The sequence below is a fragment of the Protopterus annectens genome, chromosome 3.part0 (assembly GCF_019279795.1).
Source record: "Protopterus annectens isolate FY-2018-M chromosome 3.part0, PAN1.0, whole genome shotgun sequence".
NCBI classification, from domain to species: Eukaryota; Metazoa; Chordata; order Ceratodontiformes; family Protopteridae; genus Protopterus; species Protopterus annectens.
This window is the reverse complement of record NC_056731.1, coordinates 1,924,160,099-1,924,179,129: the sequence shown is the minus strand read 5'-3', so window position 1 is coordinate 1,924,179,129 and position 19,031 is coordinate 1,924,160,099. Positions and strand designations below refer to the sequence as shown.

At 42.1% G+C, this 19,031-nt stretch overlaps 1 protein-coding gene and 1 non-coding gene across 2 annotated transcripts in view; one reads left to right on the top strand and one right to left on the bottom strand.

The window, feature by feature from the left end:
* The window catches only part of TBRG4 (transforming growth factor beta regulator 4), a 1,565,288-nt gene that overhangs the window by 615,748 nt on the left and 930,509 nt on the right, over positions 1–19,031 (bottom strand). The window lies entirely within an intron of this gene.
* Positions 7,105–7,240, top strand: LOC122797486. The gene has a single exon (XR_006364164.1). It is a non-coding gene; the product is annotated as a small nucleolar RNA SNORA5 (small nucleolar RNA).

The window sequence follows — 19,031 nt, the reverse complement described above, 5'->3', positions numbered from 1 at the left end:
AAACAGAGATAAAACTGATTTTAGCAACAATAATGTCTTCTCATGGCCGAGAGACCCTATAAATAGAACCCCTTTGTATAATCCTACTACAGTGAACAGAGGAACTTGTAGGACACTAAATACTGAGACACAGGCTTCCACTTCCTGTTTTAACGCTATTGAGATGAGGGAAAGCATGGCAATACAACATACTGACCAAGAACATGTAAATTCTAGTGTTCCTACTCTCCAAGTTCCATCCTTTGCTTTTATAGTGAATGGGAATACATCTACATCGAATATGGATAAAAATTCGAAGTCAGAAGAACGAAGGAATGCAAACACTATAGGTAAGACTCCAATAGACACTTCACAAGCAAATGCTACAGATACTAGTGTTTTTTTAGAGAATTTGAAAGTGGGAGAATTCACTTTGAAAGCAGCTCTTCCTTTCAGAGCTCGAGCCAAAAGCAATCCCAATATGGGAAAGACAGCAAGGGAATATCAAATGGACAGAACTGCACACTTTTCAAAGAAAAGGAGGATGTAAAAACTGATCTTATTAACATTTCTTCCTTTACTCTAACTAATGAACAAAACAGTTTGCTTAATAAGGGTTTGTCTTTTATACCTGCCAAGAAGGCAGATTTAACTGAAATGCTAACAGACTTGAAATTGCTTGGTAGGAATTTATCATTAAAATGCATGTTTCGTAATAATGAAAATGTCAATGTAAATATATACAAGAAACCTAGCACTTTTGTACCGCCCACCCCTTCAGGCATGCAAAGATTTTTAGATATCTGTGAAAATGCTTTTAATGAAGCTTATACTCCTGGTACGCAAAGCTGCACCTTTCATAATTTAAATACAGAAGAATATAGGGCTCTACATGAAGTGCAGGATTTACATTCACTTATTATTAAACAAGCAGATAAAGGTGGTAAAATTGTATTAATGGACAAAGACTTATATGTTAACCAGATGAAGGTTTTGCTATTAGATACTTGTACCTATCAAATGCTGACAAAAACAGCTGTAATTGCTATCACTGATAAAGTGTCTTTAGTGTTTGATTTACTGATTACAGGATTAATTGATGAATCCTTATTCAATTATTTTTCAGTACAAAAACCTCTAGTTCCTAGGATTTATGGACTCCTAAAATCCATAAACATCCCCGTTCCTCCTTACGCCCCATCGTATCAGGAGCAGGATGGTGCACTGAGCCTCTATCTATTTATGTAGAAGGCATTTTACATGAGTTCTTGGATAGTTGTTATACAGTTCTTAGAGACACAAAAATGTTTTACAGCAGTTGCAAAATAGAATGGAAACCATTGATAATGATGAAGAATTTGTATTCCTTACCATGGACATTGAATCTCTTTTTACTAGTATTCCAAATGTTTGGGGTATTGATAGAATAAGAGAATTCCTCGATATGAATAAGAAGCTGACTACTAATAAGATTATGCTAGTCTGTGCACTATTGGAGATTATACTTGAAAATAACATTGTAACTTTTCAGGATCAATTTTTTCTACAGAAGATTAGCGTGGCTATGGGCACTTCATGTGCAAATAGGTTACGCCAATCTATCACTAGTACGATGGGAAGAACAATATGTTTTGTCAGATGTTAACCCATTTTTTGGCTACATTCTCTGGTACGTCCGTTTCGTGGATGATGTTTTTGTCTTGTGGAAAGGGCATGGTGAAAATATCAGTAATTTCATTGATTACCTGCATAGTACTACAGACTTTTTGAAGTTTACTTTACTTTTTCTGATACATGTGTTGATTTCTTGGATGTGAGTGTCACCCTTACTGATTTAAAGCAGATAAGAACTAGTATTTATCACAAACCCACAAGAACCAATGCCTGTCTTCACAGGTCAAGCATGCACCCGAGACACATACCTAGAAATGTCCTCAAAGGACAAGTCTATAGAACCCTACGCCTACATAATAATGATGAAGAGGCAGTAGTTGCTTTAAATAAGTTACAAGACGAATTTCAAACAAGAGGCTATTGTAGCTCAGAAATCCCTAGAGTGATAGCAGATGCATGGAAATTGAGATCTACAAGATGTAAACCATACATGAGCTCTTATAGTGCTGATACAAGTATATCTTATGATACAAGTATTGATAGAAATACGTTTAGAATAGTGTTTAGATTTGAAAGTGACATCAATAAGTATACGGAAATTATTAAAAAGAATTGGCACTTATTACATGAAATACCAGGTCTGGTTTCCACAGCTGGTGACACCCCAAACTTCAGTTTTAGAAATAACATGTCTTTAAAGCAGCAGCTCTATAATAGAGAACATCAGTCTTTTAGAAAAAATCTCTCACAGACAGGGCACCTTCCCATGCAGGAATTGTGCTGCTTGTCAGCATGTCTACACTAAAAATGAGTACATTCATCCTGTGAAATGTTTTAAACTTTATACGAAGAATTACTATGATTGTAAAAGTGCCGATGTTGTTTATTTTTGTTTTTGCCAAGCATGCCATGCCTATTATGTAGGCAAAACAAATAGGAGCTTTAAAGAAAGAATGTTAGAACATATAAGGGACACACGGAACCAGAAGCAATCAAATGCTCCAGCTAATCATGTCCTGAATACAGACAGTAGTCATTGTTTTAAATTTTTAATCTTACAACAAATAGTAAGGACAAACAGAGGTGGTGATGTAGAAAACCACACTGAAGAATTAGGACAACAATGGATCACTAAATTACAAGCAGATAGATATCCTGGTTTGAATGGCTGCACCTCATTAGTTCCTTACCTTAAGGCAAGGCGCCTTAAACACTAAATATGAGTTTTTAATATATTTTTTATTGTACTATTATGGTTACATGTGCACAAAATGTGTGTATATGTACACACACACACACACACACACACACATATATATATATATATATATATATATATATATATATATTTTTTTTAATAACCATCAGGGATGACATTCCCCCTTTTTTTAAATATTATTGTGTAAATACACACCTTTCTATATATTTTATGCACTTTTCTTATGGATATCGATATATGTTCTTATGTTAGTGGAGTAATATCTCTTTAAATTTTGATGTCATACTAATTGTCCTAGTATTTAACCAAGCATCAGTTGTAGTGATGTGGTCTGATGAAGCAACATTAAGTTGTGAAAGTGCTTACCGTTTATCTTCTGCAATAAAGTACAGTGACTGATTTCCAGTGTGCAACTTTGGTGCCTTAATATACTTTTGCTGTTGGTGTGTGTTTTGGGCACCTCAGTGTACCTGCAGCCGTTTGGTTTTTGCATCTTCAGTCTTTGTAAGTAGATGTTTTCTCAGATGGCCGAGCATGTCTGTTTTTCTACTTTAATCCAATCTCCTTTCTCCTCTGGTTAATGCAGAAGATAGAGGAAACAGGTCAACCCCCATTTGGCTGATACAGCACTGGTTCTACCTTCTACTGAGTACAGTAAGGACAGAGCCTGTTCTGCTTCCTCAGCATGCGAACCCTTGAACCAAAACAAGGGTTCATGCATACATCCCATCCTGAACATGCAAGTTTGACAGTTTGGCTGATCAAGCTCTCATCTCCACTAAACACATTTTCAGAGTCTGTGATTTCTATCTCAAGGAAGGTTAGGAGTCCAAATGCAAAAAAAAAAAAAGAAAGAAATCTCAACTAGCAAAATGGAAAAGGTTCTTGGTTTGGTGCCTTAGAGAGATCTTGGATCCAAACCAGAATACTTTCTCTCCAGATATCTGTTGGGGATTTACAAATCAGCATTCTTACACTAAACGTATATCTGTTTACCTACCTTGAGATTACCTCTTTATTTCTTGTTGCCAGTAGACCAGTTCCTCAAGCGGGTATCTGAGGCTCTGTAGGAAGGTCAAGGAATCTCAGATTAGAGATGTTAACTTTGACACCCTTTGAGCTAGTAGGTGCAGCAACCCTCAGATAATGGAATGTTGCTTTTTTTTTTTTTTTTGTAAATGGTCATTCATCTAGCAGACTGGTATCAGTACTGCAGGCCATCATGTGCAGAAAACCCTTTTTCATCCTCCATACGGACTGGATAACTGTGTACCTGTTCCACTTTCATGACCAGAAGGTTGGCAAAAGTCTCTTTAAATAAGGCTACTTCACAAAACAATGGGGAAAGAGTCTCACATTCCCTGAATGTTCACTGGCAACTGAGATTATACCATAAAAGGTCTAAAGCAGCAATGAAAGTAGAACAGTTATTTGTAGCTGCAAAGGGTAGGGAGGGTAGGGTTGTTAATAAAGAGACCATATTTAAATGTCAGTCTCACTGCATCTTCACATGTTGCTCTTTTCATGGTAAAAGTGTACGAGGGCATGTTAATGCCACTCTGCAAGAGGCATAGCAGCCACTACTGCCTTCATCGGAGGAGTCTACACATAGGTCATCTTGGAAGTAGCTCCTGGCCATCTGTCCACAACTTCAAGCACTATTATTTGGACATTACATCTATATTCAGGGTAATGTTTGCAAGTGATATTTCTCAGGGACTGCCGCAACAGATACCTACTCATGGCCAAGCCTCTCCGTTGTCCATAAGCCCTGAAAAACTTCACGTGTGTTATAACTGCTTCAGCAGTGAACATTACAAAGAATGCAATACAGATGTTTTAGGAATTTACCATAATTGTTCATGGTTGAGCAGGCTGACTGTTGTGTGTCCAATGTGTGCCTCTCTCTCTCTCCTTCCTGTAACCATCCTGGAATTGAAGTTGGTAGTTGTCGCCAATCTCCATACTCTCCCTCTCTCTCTCTTACCCCTCCAGATTCCTTCTTCAGGTTTACCTACTCTGTGGAGAGAGAACTGTAGGGTCATTCTAGTTGTGCTTTTATTCTTGGAGGCATTTTCCACCTTTGTGTCTCCTGCTCTGGTGTCAGCCCAATCCTCCAGAACTGACAGGGGCTGGAAAGATCTTTAGATGCCACAGTCAGCCATCCCTCTTACACCACAGACTTCTTGATGTCCTGGGTGAAGAATGTCTGCTTCTCCAGGAAGAGGAAGAATGGTGAAAAGTTGTGGAAGACAGGCCAGACTTCAGGCCTTATGTGACAAAAGTACTATTTTACTGTAGCTGTGAATGTACACTAATATCTACAGATTCAGGTCAGTCTTGTTTGTATACTATAAACTATTCAATTAAAAACACTTCTTGGCAACAGTGAACCTGTCATTAGTGTGAGCATCTCCCATTTCGCATAATGCCTATGTGCTGTCTAGCCTCTCCAGATCTTGTTGCCTCCATCAAATTTTAGCATGATCCCAAGGAGTGAGATTTTTTAGTGGCTTTCATCTTCAGATTGTTTAGAAATCTTTTCAAAATGTTTATAAATACATAATACACGCGTGTGCGCGCACACACACGATAACCTTTTACATTTCGCAACACCTTTTTCTCTTTGTGCTCTCTTATTTCTCACTTACCTGTTAAATTCCCATTCATATGAGGTAAATAAGTAAAAATTTTGTTGTTCATCATGCTTTAATATAGAACTTTTATTTTGTTGTTAGGTTTCATCAGTTTTCAGTAGTTGTGACTATGGAAAATGACAGTAAAGAGAAGGTCTTTGGTTTAATAACTTATAGTCCCTAAGATACATACCTACATCTCTGGGTTCAAAGTATAAGCAGAAATCTACATTCATGTTACCCAGGGTGTATACTGGAGGGCCACAAAAAGGCAGGTTAAGGCAGAAGTGCAGCAGTATGTCTTTGTGTGTAGGATATGATGCCATTTTAATGGAGCACTAGGATTTCAGTAAGATTATCAGTAAGGAAAAGGGTTTGAAGCAGTGTTTAGTGGGACATCATCTGCCACAAGTACTTTCTACCAAAGGAAGTACCAACTAGGTTTGTCAGAGTGTTTGGTCCAGACAGTTCTTCAGTTTCACTTTTGTTGTATGTGGTCAAGTGACCATGAAATCTGACCTAAATATGATGACCAAAGCCAAGATGAACTTACTGCATATATTGGACATTTAATGAGTGTGCGTTTGATATATTCTGTGAAGTGGCATTTGGCACAGAAAGTTAAGGCTATGAGATGTAGTTTTAGGGGTACATGATTTGATTCCCTCGGCCTACATGCCTGCTGTGTGGCCTTGAGCAAGTCACTTAACCAGACAGTGCTTAGTGGCAACTAAGAATGTGGGCCAGGACCTTTAGTGGTCCTGTGGACTAATTCTAGGAACTACATGTAAGGAGGGGCTGGCATAACGGATAAGGTCTTTGTGGACACAGCCATGGCTGTTTTGGTATAGCTGAAGAATGTTTTATTGCATTTCCCATGTGAAACTGCATAGACCATGTACTATGTGTTCTGCAGTTACCCAATGTGAGAAACAGTGAAGTTCTAGTTGATATTTGTCTGTCTAGATTTCCCTAACAGTGTAAACATTATCTTCTTTTTCTATTTGAGAAGTTATTGTTTTGGAGAGAGACTGATGTGGCAAGTGGTACTTGGTGTTACCAAACAATGTGTAGAGTTAATAGCAGCTTGACTGGAATTTATGGTTGTGATAGGCATGTGTTGAAACATTTTAAGGGTTTGTGATATTCTTGCTCCATAGGGCTGTTCTCTTGCTTTGTTTGCCGCTGCATGTTAGTACTGCTCTGTCTCTTTCCTATTGGGTTTGTCAGACACTTCCAACAGTTTGATGAGGGAAACTGCTAAAGAAGCTGGACCAGTGGGAGCAACTTCATGTACTATCCTGCTCCTTTGCTGGCTGTTTTTGACAATTTTGTCTGTGATAGTAACTGGGTTGCATATGGTTACTGCTTGCTGAATTCCGCTATTGTCTTGTAAGCTCAAAACTGATTTTCTAAATGTGTATACAAGTTCATACAGCATTAAGCTGCCACTTTTGTTTGAGCTTGCAGTAGGCCCGTATTGACATACTTGGTAAGTGGCAGGTAGCATCATCATTGCTACTTCTTGGCACACCACGGTTTAGTGGTTTGCATTGTTTAATATGTTAGTGAATGAAAAACATTTGCTTAAAAAAGTGAAACATAAGTTGCCATAATTAATCTTTCTGCCTTTGATTTGGAGCATTTCCAGTCTGGTGCAGCCTTGTCAAATTCAGAGGTACTTTTCCATGGTACTTACTGGCCTAAATGGCTGCTACAGTAAACTTGCAGTTCGTGGGCCCCGTATCCACGTCGTTGGGTGCTGGGGATAAGTGAAGTTCTGCAGACATGTTATCCAGGTCAGAAAATGTACAGTAATTAATTTATGGGAGACCATCACTGGAAAAGCAGAAAAGGATCTTGCTGTTATTTAAACATAAGATATTCTGAGATGTCTGTCATGCATATTGTTGAGGCTGCCTTACTGATCCAGCTGTGTCAAGAAAAGCTTGTTGAATAAGGAGGTGCCCTTCCTTTTGGTAGCCGTCAGAATGAACAAGTGTTGTGCTTGCTTGTTTATTCCACCTAGAAGTTTAAACCAAGAGGTACTTTTGTTGCCTTCCCATGCACACAGATTGTTTGAAATGCTGTTTTTTAAATTCCATTCAAAATATTACCATGCATGACCGGCCTCTTTAAGGTATTTTATATTATGTCACACTTCATTAACTTGGTACTCAGGAATCTGACAAACACCAGAAATGAGCAAACCTGTAGCTCTGGAATTTGACAAATACATACTGGAATGAACTGTAGTCCATGAATTAAACAGTGAAGTGATGCGAGAAGCTACAGTCCATAGAATTTAGCAATTCAAATAGTGCCATACCTCATGGGGAGTGATGTGGCATTGGGATTCAGGAATTGTTGATTTTCTTGAGTTGTGGGTGTTGGACTTCATCATTAAGGTGTTGTATGTGGGAATCTGAGTTGAACATTTTCTGGTGGTGATTGGGGGGGGGGGGGGTGAAAAGGCATTAGTTCTATAACTTCTGTAGTCCTAAAGTTTCTCTGGTTGATGGGGTGTTGTGTGTAGGTGGACCTAATTACAACTTATTTCTGGGTTGTCAGCAAGGGTCCCTGAAAGATGATATGAGGGAGGAGAGCAAGACTTGCTACTTGGAATACAGGAGGAATGAACATTCCACTGAGAGAGAAAGAGAGAGTGAGCGAGTCTTGGGCAAAGTGAGGAGGGTGATTTTGGATTGGTATTTTTTAGGACTTGAAGTTAAGAAAATGGGAGATGGAGAAATGCAGAAGTAAGGCCTTGTTTGACTGGATTAAGCTTGATATAAAGTGAAAAAAGTGAGGAGCAGGTATATTGATGTGAGGCAGCCCTTGGGTGAAAAAAGTGAAGGTTTCAGGGTGATAGAAAATGGGCTGTAGTGAAGTGCAAGTTGGGGGATTTTTCTGGATGTCTATTATGGCTCAAGTGATGAGATGGTATGCATTTTAGGGGCATTCAAGGACCTCAAAAAGGATAGGGATAGACTAAAGATGGCGATTTAAACTTTGTGATGGAATATTCTTTTGGTGTACTGTTTAGTGTAGTGAAGTTTTACAAGAGGGGTCATAGGGTATTGAAAGCTGGAATACAGGAGATGAATTTGTTTTTTATTTGAAAGATGGAATGGCAGGCGAGCTGATAGGTGGGGCTTTTGCCTGTTTCCAATGGGGAGAGATGGGAAGAGTGGGTGTACTTGAAAATAATCTTCTGAGTTATGGTGGCAGTGTCATGGCAGGTGGAAAGGGGATAGAAGTAGGTGGGAATGGAATCTTGGAAAGTAGGTTGGACAAATAATTGTTTGAAGGCCATGGTATGCAGTGGACAGAGTGGGTAGAAGGGAGTGGGATTAGATAAAAGGCTGGAGGGATAAACTATTGGAAGTGATGGGATATAGGAATAGGATGAGAAGTGACAAGATTAACGACGGAAAAATGAGGTTATAAAGATTGAAAGAAGAGAGTAGAAGGAAGGCGTCTTGTGGAAAAAGTTGCAAAATGTTAAGGACTCTGTTAAAAAGGTTAGAGGAGCCTCAAATTGAGGCAGACCTAGGTAGGAGGTGAGTGTGTTAGTGGACAAAGAGGGACCTAGACAAGAAATTACTAGCGTGGATATTAAATGATCTGAAAAAGAAGCTGAGTTAGAGAGAAAATGAAGACTGAGGGTTCATTGGTTCATAGGTAGATACTAGGCTATCTGCCCTAAGGCATTTATAAGCCTAGCCAGAGTGTATTTGGCTTCCGCCTCCCTATTAGGTTAGCCTACTGTGCCTCTGTAAAGTAGGTCACAGAAGGTACCCTTTTAAGATTAGTTTACTGTGCCTCTGTCTAGCAGGGACACAGAAGAGATCCCAGGGGTGAATTTGCGATTTCCCATCCACGCGTCAAGATTACGCTTGAAGAGGGTGAGCGAGGGGCTATGTCTAAATTGAATTGGGATTCTATTCCAGAGTGAGGGGAGCCTCTGGGAAATGAATCTGTCCCTCCAGCATGTATTTATTTTTGTGTTGAGGTTTAGGTCCCTGGAGCGTGTAGCTCTAAGGGACTTGGATTTTTGAGGTGGCGCATGTCCATTAATTCTGAGTTTGACATGGCTTTGTATGTCAGGCATAGATCACCTCTGAGTAGACGGTAAGCAGCTGAGTAGAGCTGGAGTTTCTTTAGTCGAGCTGCGTGGGACATCTGTTTGTAGCCCATGATCCTCTTGGTGAGGTACTTTTGGAGTCTCTCCAGTTGCTGCAGGTATCGGGTAAGGTACATCCCAAAAGGGGCATTGTATTCAATTATGGGCCAGATGAGTAGACGGGCACAATGACCTCTCTTGATCTAGATGCGAACCCTTTCGTGGTAAGGTGGGCTATATAGAAGGTCTTTCTAACCACTTTGGCAACATGATTATCAAAGGAGAAATTACTATCTACGTTGGTCCCCAAATCTCTAATTACTTCTTCCAGATTTAATGGATTACCACCTATGTGGTAATTTGTGGGCACCTTGTTTTTCCCAAAGGGGATGACTATACACTTTTTAGCATTTAGCTTGAGGCCTTGGCTCTAGCACCAAGCATCCGTCTCTGTGAGACCCTTTTGGAGGATGCTTGTGTCAGCTGGAGATTCGATTATGGCCCCCAGTGTGCAGTCATCTGCGAACTTTGTCAGCCATAATCTCCCCGTGTTAGCCTGAACCTCAGAGAAGTATATACCGAACAAGAGAGGTCCCAGAACTGAGCCCTGTGGGACACCGCTTGTAACTGGTTTGGATTCAGACATGGCACCTGCGATTCTTACCATGTGGGTTCTATCTTTGAGCCAGTTTGCAACCCATCTTGTGATATAGGGGTTGATATTTAAGCTGGTAAGCGTATTTATGATGCCCGAGTGGGGTATTGTGTCTAAGGCTTTTGCGAGGTCCAGGTAGGCTGTGTGGACTACCTTGCCCTCATCTATGGCTTTGGTAACTGTTTCAAAGAAATCAACTAGGTTTAAGAGGCAAGATCTGCCCTTAACAAAGCTGAATTGTTTAGGGTCCAGTGTCTGGAGGCTCCCAATGTCTTTGTTTATGAGTTCATGATAATACGCTCCATAGCTTTACAGACCAGACTAGTCAGGCTTATGGGGCGATAGTTTCCGGGGTCCGTTATGGCACCACCTTTGTGGAGTGGGGACCACTGTAGCAGTACGCCATTCTTTGGGTACATATCCTGTAGTAAGGCTAAGTTTGAACAGTGACTTAATGTGTGGGTTCAGTTCCTCTTGGAGCTCGTGTAAGACACAGCCTGGGACACCGTCCAGTCCCATAGATGCTGTGTTTTTTGCTTTGGAGAGGGCAGCTTTCACCTGTGCATCTGTGATGTCAGGGAGGTTACATTCAGTTGGGATAGGCATTTGCTCCTTTGGGGGGGGGGGGAGTTTGCGCTGAATCTGTCTGCCAGGATGCTGGCTATGTCTGTAGGTTCAGTATATTTTGTACCGTTATGCAACAATTCAGAGCATATCTGGGAGTTTCCACCCATATTCCTGACAACTAAAGAAGGCCTTGTGATTATCTTTAGTGTCTAGGGCAATTTTTCTTTCGAAACTGACCTTTGATGATTTTATGAGGGATCGAAGTTTCTTGCTAATACTGATCAGAGATGCCTTCCCTTTTTGGGATTTTGCTCTGTCATGTAATAGCTTCCTCCTTCTGTTGTATAGCTTTATGGCCGGGGTCCACCAGACCGGTCTCCTGTTTTTGGAGGAGTGAGTCTTGGTTTTATTTGGGATAGCGCAATCCATGCATTCCTGCAGGTACTCATAGAATGCATTTGTAAAGGATTCTGCGGATTGGGTTGTATTATCCTCTGACCCTGGGGCTTTGAAGGATTCCACCTCAGTCTTGAGAAGTGCAAAGTTGGCTTTTGAGAAATTCTTTACAGTGATTTCCTTGGCTGGGGATGTGGACGGGATATGGATGTTCAGGGAAATTTGTTTATGGTCTGATCTTACCAATGAGGGGTCCACCTCTGGTGTGGAACATAGCGTCTCCATGTTGGTGATGACCAGGTCCAATATGTTGTTCCCTCTTGTGGGAGTGGTGACCAGTTGTTCCATTGCGTTAGAGTTTATAAATTCAAGGATATTAAGGAAGGTTCAGATTGTTGAAGGAGACGTCCATCTTTTCGAGTATTCATAACATGAGGATGTCTGCCACCGGCTGACTCGTACGTTCGGCCAGTATGCAAATGTCTGTTGCTACTGTGTAGTATGTGCGACGCTGCAATCAGCAAACATACATTGGCCTTAAAGAGATGGATATAAAGCGGACATCAGCACGTACCAACCTCAGAACATTTCTTCCGCCTGTCCGATCAGCTGCTCCTGTCGTCATTTGTCAGACAAGTTGCAAACCTTGGTACAGATAATTACCCCGTGGGGCGGGGGTCCTTAATTTTTTGGCTACTGTGTTTTGCTTTGATTACATGTCAACTAGGAAGGGCAAATGTCAGTGTGGAGGGCATACTCCACGTAAGGACTCTCACAAGCTTTGTTTGTTTGGCCTAGGCCCAGACCACGACCATACTGCCTGTTATCTTTAAGGCATTCATACCCAAAACCCTTTGTAGCCGTTTAGCTTTCCTAAAGTTATGTCTTGAGAAGCAGCACCTTAAGCGTCTTGCATGTGACGTGGAAGCTGTGTTGGGTCCTTCAGATGAGCCACTGCCTGATTTACCCACTGCACCCTCTGATCTGGACGTCTCTCTTGAGGCTGATGTTTAGGCCGTACCAGAGTCTGTAGATGTTCATTTGATGGGTACCAGTGTGGAGGCTGTGAAGGACCCTACCAGCACATCTTTGAGGGATTTGTAGGCGCCTGTCTTGGGCATAGGGGGAGATCCACGGCTTGTTACCCAGATCATTGTGCAAGAAGATGATCCTACCAACATTGTGGAGTGCAGGCAGACGTCTGACCCATCCGCCTTCCATCATGTGGAGGTTCTAAAAAAGAAAAAGCTCAAAACTAAACATTTCTCCTGCTCCTCAGAAACAACCACCTGATTGGCAGGCCTTTTCTCACGGCCTGTTCAACACTTTTATGGCTCTACGACAGACCTCTGTGACGACCTGCCTCCAGGGCCATTAACTCCTCTATCTCTTCATCTTGCTGTCTCTCTCCCTGCTTGGAATCTGATTTCCCAGGACTCTTGGGTCCTTTCCATCGTTCAACAAGGATATTTTATGGTGTGGAAAACTCCTCCTCACTTCAGGGGTATTCCACAACCTCCAAAAGAACAATTGGATTTTTTTCCCCAGGTAATATCCAGCCTTCCTTCTCAAGGCAGTATTCAGGAAGCGCCTCCTTCCCAAGTTAGGAAAGGATTTTACTCCACTATGTTCCTGGTTCCCAGGAAGGATGGCCCTTGGAGGCCCATTCTAGTCCTTTCCCATCTAATTACCTTTCTGAAGGTTCCCACCTTTTGTATGCTAACATTACCCACCATTCTGCAGCGTATTGTATGTATTTTTTATATTTTTCCCCTAACAAATTTGTTTGTTTTTCAGTTGAATTGTACAAGTTATAGGTCACATTAAAGGTGGTAAAAGTTTGTGGTCTCATTTTTTATATCAGAAAAACCTGGCATTTTAACAGGGGTGTGTACTCTTTTTATATCCACTGCAGAAGAAAAGGACATCCATGTTTATGGTAAGATTTTACACAACTATTCTTTCTCTTTGCATGTGGATGCAAACCTTTTTTTTACAAAGGTTCTGTTAGATTAGATAGAGTATTTCCCAAAGTTAGTCGATCAGGATCAGGTTGGGAAAATCGGGAGATGGTTTTAGACAGACCGACAAACAACATTTTGTGCAATGCAAAGAGAGAAAGGTAAAGATGTTAGCCAGTCACCATAAGAAATGCTAGTAGCAACCTGCTCAGTAGTCCACAAGAAATCAAAGTCAGATGGAAGGACTACTTCAGCAGTTTCTGAATGAAGAAAACCCCACAGAAGCTGTACTTCCCCAGACATAGCCTATAATGAAAGAGGAGAAGCCTGCCTTGGGAGAAGTAAGCTCAGCACTAATGAAAATGAATTCAGGGAAAGCAGCAGGCTCAGATGAAGTCCTAGCAGCTATGATGAATATGTTGTATGAGATGGGGAGAAATGGGTCCTGAGCGTGCTCATAGCAATATGGAGAGAGAGAGAGAGACATGTCCCAGATGACTGAAGAGTAAGCATACTAGTGCCAGTGTACAGGAGTAAAGGATATATCCACAACTGTTGGCATTACATCAGTATCAACCTCTTGCCATATTGCATGAAAGATGTTCTTCATGTTTCACTGTTGCAGTCATCACATTTGGGTTATCTCTGCCAGGGTAGCCCTCGACCAGCCTGAATACCAGACACACAGTATTTCTGCGTCGGTTGCTGTTGCTTGAGGACTGATGTCAGGTCGTCAGTAGTGTAAAGTAAGGCAGCCGACACCATTACCTCAGTCTTTCTTGCCATGGAGCCCAAAGCAGAAGCAGTTTTCACAAGTGCCGATCTGCCGCTACCTGAGTTTTCTTCTCCGAACTGAAGTTGAAGTCTTCTAAAGCTAAGTACCCCATTGAGGATCTTTTTTTTTCTTTCACTAACCGATGTCAGAGAAAGTTAACAATCGTCATTCCTGTGGAAAGCAAATACCACACCGAGACTTCCACTCTCGTCACTTGTTTAGGTCCAGACCAAGATGTCTCCCATTGTCGCTTCTGTGCTTTAACGCCAGAGCTGTCCATTGTCGGGCCCTGTTTGTAGCCAGATATTTTTGAATTCTGATATGGCTTTTCAGTAAGCCATCCGACAGCAGATCTTCCAAAAAAACTTAAAGATAAAGACAGAAACAGACTGCACAGATCCAGACCTTCCGACGCCGTTAAGCTAGTAGTCAGTCCTCCTGTACTCATTGAGGCGCTTTCACAATCCCAGATGCCCGCTTCACTTGATTCGCAGGCCACTACCGAGACCATTTCGGAGTCCGGTATTCCGGTCGTATCTACCTTGGATGGGTCTGGAGCCATTGAGCAGGCACCGGCTTCCAAAGAAGTCCTTTGCACTACCGAATCTTGACACAAACCGACGTCTTCTTTCGTGACTACTGTTCTTTCAAAAATGACTGAGTTTCTTAGGCCCAGGGTTCGAACCACACCCAAGAAACCGATGACCCACAAGGTCCCAAAAACTGATTTGGGTAGTTCTGAGGTAGTTCAAAGTCCGAGAACCATTGGTAGAATTAGTGCAGGATGTTCTTTGTTTCACTTTTGCAGTCATTATATTTGGGTAATCTGCTTGCAGGTTGCCCTCAGTCGGCCTGATTAACAAAGTCTTGGGTCCTGCGTCAATTGCTGTTTCTTCTTCCATGATGTCATGTCATCGGGTATAAAACATGCAGCCGACGCCATTACATCAGTCTTTCTTGCCGTGCGGTGCCCAAAACAGAAGCAGTTCACAAGTGCCGGTCGGATGACTCCTGAATTTTTCGTTTTTGAGTTTCAGAACCGAAGTCTTCAACTAAAAGCTAAGTACCCCGTTGGGGAAACCTTTTCTTTTTCCTTTCCGATGTCAGTAAAAGTTAATAATTGCATTACTTGTGGAAAGCAAATACCTCATAAAGATTTTCATTCGTACTGTATTCCTTGCCTAGGCCCTGACCACTACGTACCTTGCTGTCAGTTTTGAGATTTATTTAATCAGCACACTATCCGTTGGTGGTATATTTTTGCCTCTAAATATTTTGGTTCTCAGTTTAATTATCCAGAATTGTCATCAGTTAGCCATCCGACTAGCGGGATTCTGGAAAAACGCAAAGATAAAGTCAGAGACAGGCCGCCAAGGTCCAAAACTGCTGACGACGCTTCTCCTAAGCCAGTCGACAATTCGCTGGTACTCAGTGAGGCGCTTTCGCAGCCCCTGATACCTGCTAATTCTGATTCACAGGCCTCTACTAAGACCCATTCGGAGTCCGGTATGCTGCAAGATACTTCAACTATGGAACCCTCGGATGTCTCTACCTTGGATGGGTCCAGAGTCGCTCTGCAGGCACCGGCTTCTGAGGGTGTATTCAGGCCTACGGACCTGCATATTAAATTGACGCCTCCTTCATTACTAAGGCCGAAATCTCGATCCATGTCTAAAAAAATGACGCCCAGACCACATGCTCAGGCCTCTATGCCTAAAAAACAAATGATAAAAATGGCTGAAGATCTACTAACTCTAAACAGGGGTAGCCAACCCCCCCCCAAGAGGCTTAGGGCTGAGCTTGTTTATGAATCTTCTGATCAGGATTCTGTTTTTTCTGACTCTTCTGATTACCTGGATTTGTCCTTACCTACTTATTAGGATTCTGATGCAGAGGACTCTATTCCCTCTGCTTCCCCTCCTGAGGATTTTTCTTTTGGGGAAATCTTGCATACTCTAAGGGAGCATTTTCACTGGGAAAGCAGGAATTTTCTGATTCAAAAAAGAGGCTTAGGGATTTCCTTCTCCTACCTCAACACAGGCCTTAGGCTATTCCTCCTGTACTAGACATTGTTGATGCTTTCTCAGAATGCAGTTTGGCCCCTGATTCCCTGCCTCCTGCTCCCAGTAAACCTGACAGATACTACAGGGTCCCTGAGTCCCACAAGTTCCTTTTCAAAAATCCTATTGCAGATCCAGAGGCTATTTCACAGGGGCCCAAGGGCATTAAGGCTTCTACTGCTAAAAATCCTACCCCTTCTGATAGAGACTCCAGGGCGCTGGATAGATGGGGTAAAATGGTTTATACTTCAGCATTCTTGGTAATTAGAGCTTTAAACTGCCAATTTCATATGTTAAAATATCAGCAACATGTTATTGGACTGTTTAAACAGAAAAGGATGTTGATTCCTGACTGTGTGGAAAAGACTTGCAGGATTTAATGCATTCTGCTGAACAAGTTGGAAAACATACTTTGCAATGTGGTTTTGATTCTTTAGAGGCCTCTTGCAGGGCTGCTGTTACTGGGTCTGTGCTTAGAAGGCATGCTTGGCGTAAGGAGCTATCTTTGCCTGATCATGTTAAAGCTAAATTGTTGGATGCTCCTTTAAATCAGGGCTGCCTGTTTGGCAACAAGGCTGAAGAAGTTCTTAAAAAGATGGAAGATAAAGCTATATCTATGCAAACTGTTAGAGTTTTTACAAGTTCAGCCTCCTAGATTTATTAGGCACTGGCCTTCTAAGAATTGGTCCTTTCCAGCCCCTTCCAGGTGTTCTCAAGCCAAACCCAGACACAGCAAAAACCCCAGGTTTCAGTCCCAGGGGACTCACAGAGCTAAGCAGTGGGGGGCTTCCACTTCCAAGTCTGGGAAATACCCCTATGGTAAACTGTCTCAATGACTTCCTTTTAAAATTTCCAAGCACTTATCTTCTGACTGCCCCTTTGGGGGGAAAGATTGCTCTTCATGCAAAGAACTGGGAACTCATTACCCAGGACAAATGGGTTTTAAATGTAGTGTCCCAGGGATACAGATTTCACTTCCACATGTTGCCAACGACAAGTGGGTGGCCGGACCTACCCCCAAATCAGTGGGCAGAGGCTCAAAAACAAGTACTTTTTCTCTTAAGTATGGGAGCTATTCAGCTGGTACCAGAAGAGGAAAAGGGACAAGGTTTCTACTCCAGACTTTTTCTTGTACCCAGAAAATACAAATCATGGCGTCCAATCCTGGACCTGTCTACTCTAAACACCTTTCTGGAGATTCCAGAATTCAAGATGCTGACTCTTCACCAATTACTTCCTATGCTAGGCAAAGACGCCTGGTTGGCAACACTAGATTTAAAAGAAGCATATTTGCACATTCCAATCAGGGAATCTTGCAGAAGATCAAAACTCCAAGTAGATGAACAAACTGGTAATGACAAAAAAGCACACTGGTGTAACCCAGATAAAATCACCAACCCTTATTTGAAAGTAGCACAAAAAAACTCCACTGATTCCAGTCAGTGGAGTTTTTTTGTGCTACTTTCAATAAAGGTTGGTGATTTTATCTGGGCTACACCAATCTTGCAAAAGATACCTACGCTTCAAAGCAGGCTACACGTGCACTATCAGTTCTCTGCACTACACTTTGGCTTATCTACAGCGCCCAGGGTATTCACAAAGTGCCTAGCTACAGTTATTGCATTTTGCAGGCAAAGAAGTATTCAAATATACCCATACCTGGATGATTGTCTAATTCAGGCAGAAAGCCAGGACATACTTTTTAATCATCTGGCATTTATAAAACGGTTCTAACTTGTCGGGGTACACCATAAACGAAAAGAAATCACAACTGGTACCCTGTCGTCAAATTACATTCCTGGGAGCAAGCTTGAATACAACTTCCCAGATGGCTTACCTCACGCCAGAAAAGCAAATTCATTCGACAACCTACTTCAAACAAGTGGCCACAAAAACCCTGCTATCTGCAAGCCTTGGGGCTGATGGCTTCCTGCATTCTTCTAATTCCATGTGCAAGACTGCATGTGAGGAAACTACAATGGTATCTAAAAAGCCTATGGAGTCAACATTCTCACAGCCTAGAAACAATGATTCCTATCATACCTTGCCTACACCTAGAGTTCCTTTGGTGGGCAGAGGCCTGCCACCAAAACAAGGGACTACCTTTCACACCACCCCCTGCCACCCAAACCCTAACAGATGCATCAGACTATGCATGGGGGGCTCACCTGGCAGGGAAGTGCTTTCAGGGCAAATGGAACCCAAGTCAAATGCATCTGCATATCAATCAAAAAGAAATGTTAGCTGTACAGAATGCTCTGACAGCCTTCAAGGACTACATTCTTCCAGGACAACTAATGGTAAATACGGACAACACCACAGTTATGTGGTGCATAAGCAAGCAGGAGGGTACACATTCTTACCCCTTCTGCAGACTAGCCATGGCATTGTGGAACACAGCCTTGAGCTACCACGTGCACTTACAAGCTCAATTCCTGCCAGGAAAATTAAATACACAGGCAGACGGACTAAGCAGAAACCTCATGGACCCACACGAGTGGAAACTGGAACCAAGGATTTTCAACATGTTGACAAGCGAATGGGGGAGCCCAGATATAGACCTGTTTGCCTCCCCCCAGAACTACCAGTTGGACACATTTTGCACAAGGACTCCCCACAAACAAGCCTGGAAAGTGGATGGTCTGCCTTTCAGCTGGAAAAACCTATCAATCTATGCCTTCTCCCCACTGCCTCTGCTCTCCAAAGTACTACTAGAAGTCAAACAGGACAAACCAAGGATGATTTTGATTACTCCAGACTGGCCACGCCAACACTGGGTACCCCCTCCTGCGCAGTGTCTCACTGTTATCTCCATGGCACCTGCCTCAGACTCCTAGAAGCAGATTCTGCACCCTCAGGTTCCAGCACTGAACCTTGCAGCCTGGCTAATTACTTAATCCCTCAGCAAACCTGTGATGGATGTCATCTTAGAGGCAAGGAGGCCTAGTAGTAGAAAATCTTATGCTGAAAAATGGAAAAGATTCTGTGCCTGGAACCAATGTCAAGGGATAAGTACAGCAGCAACCAATTTACCTCAGATTTT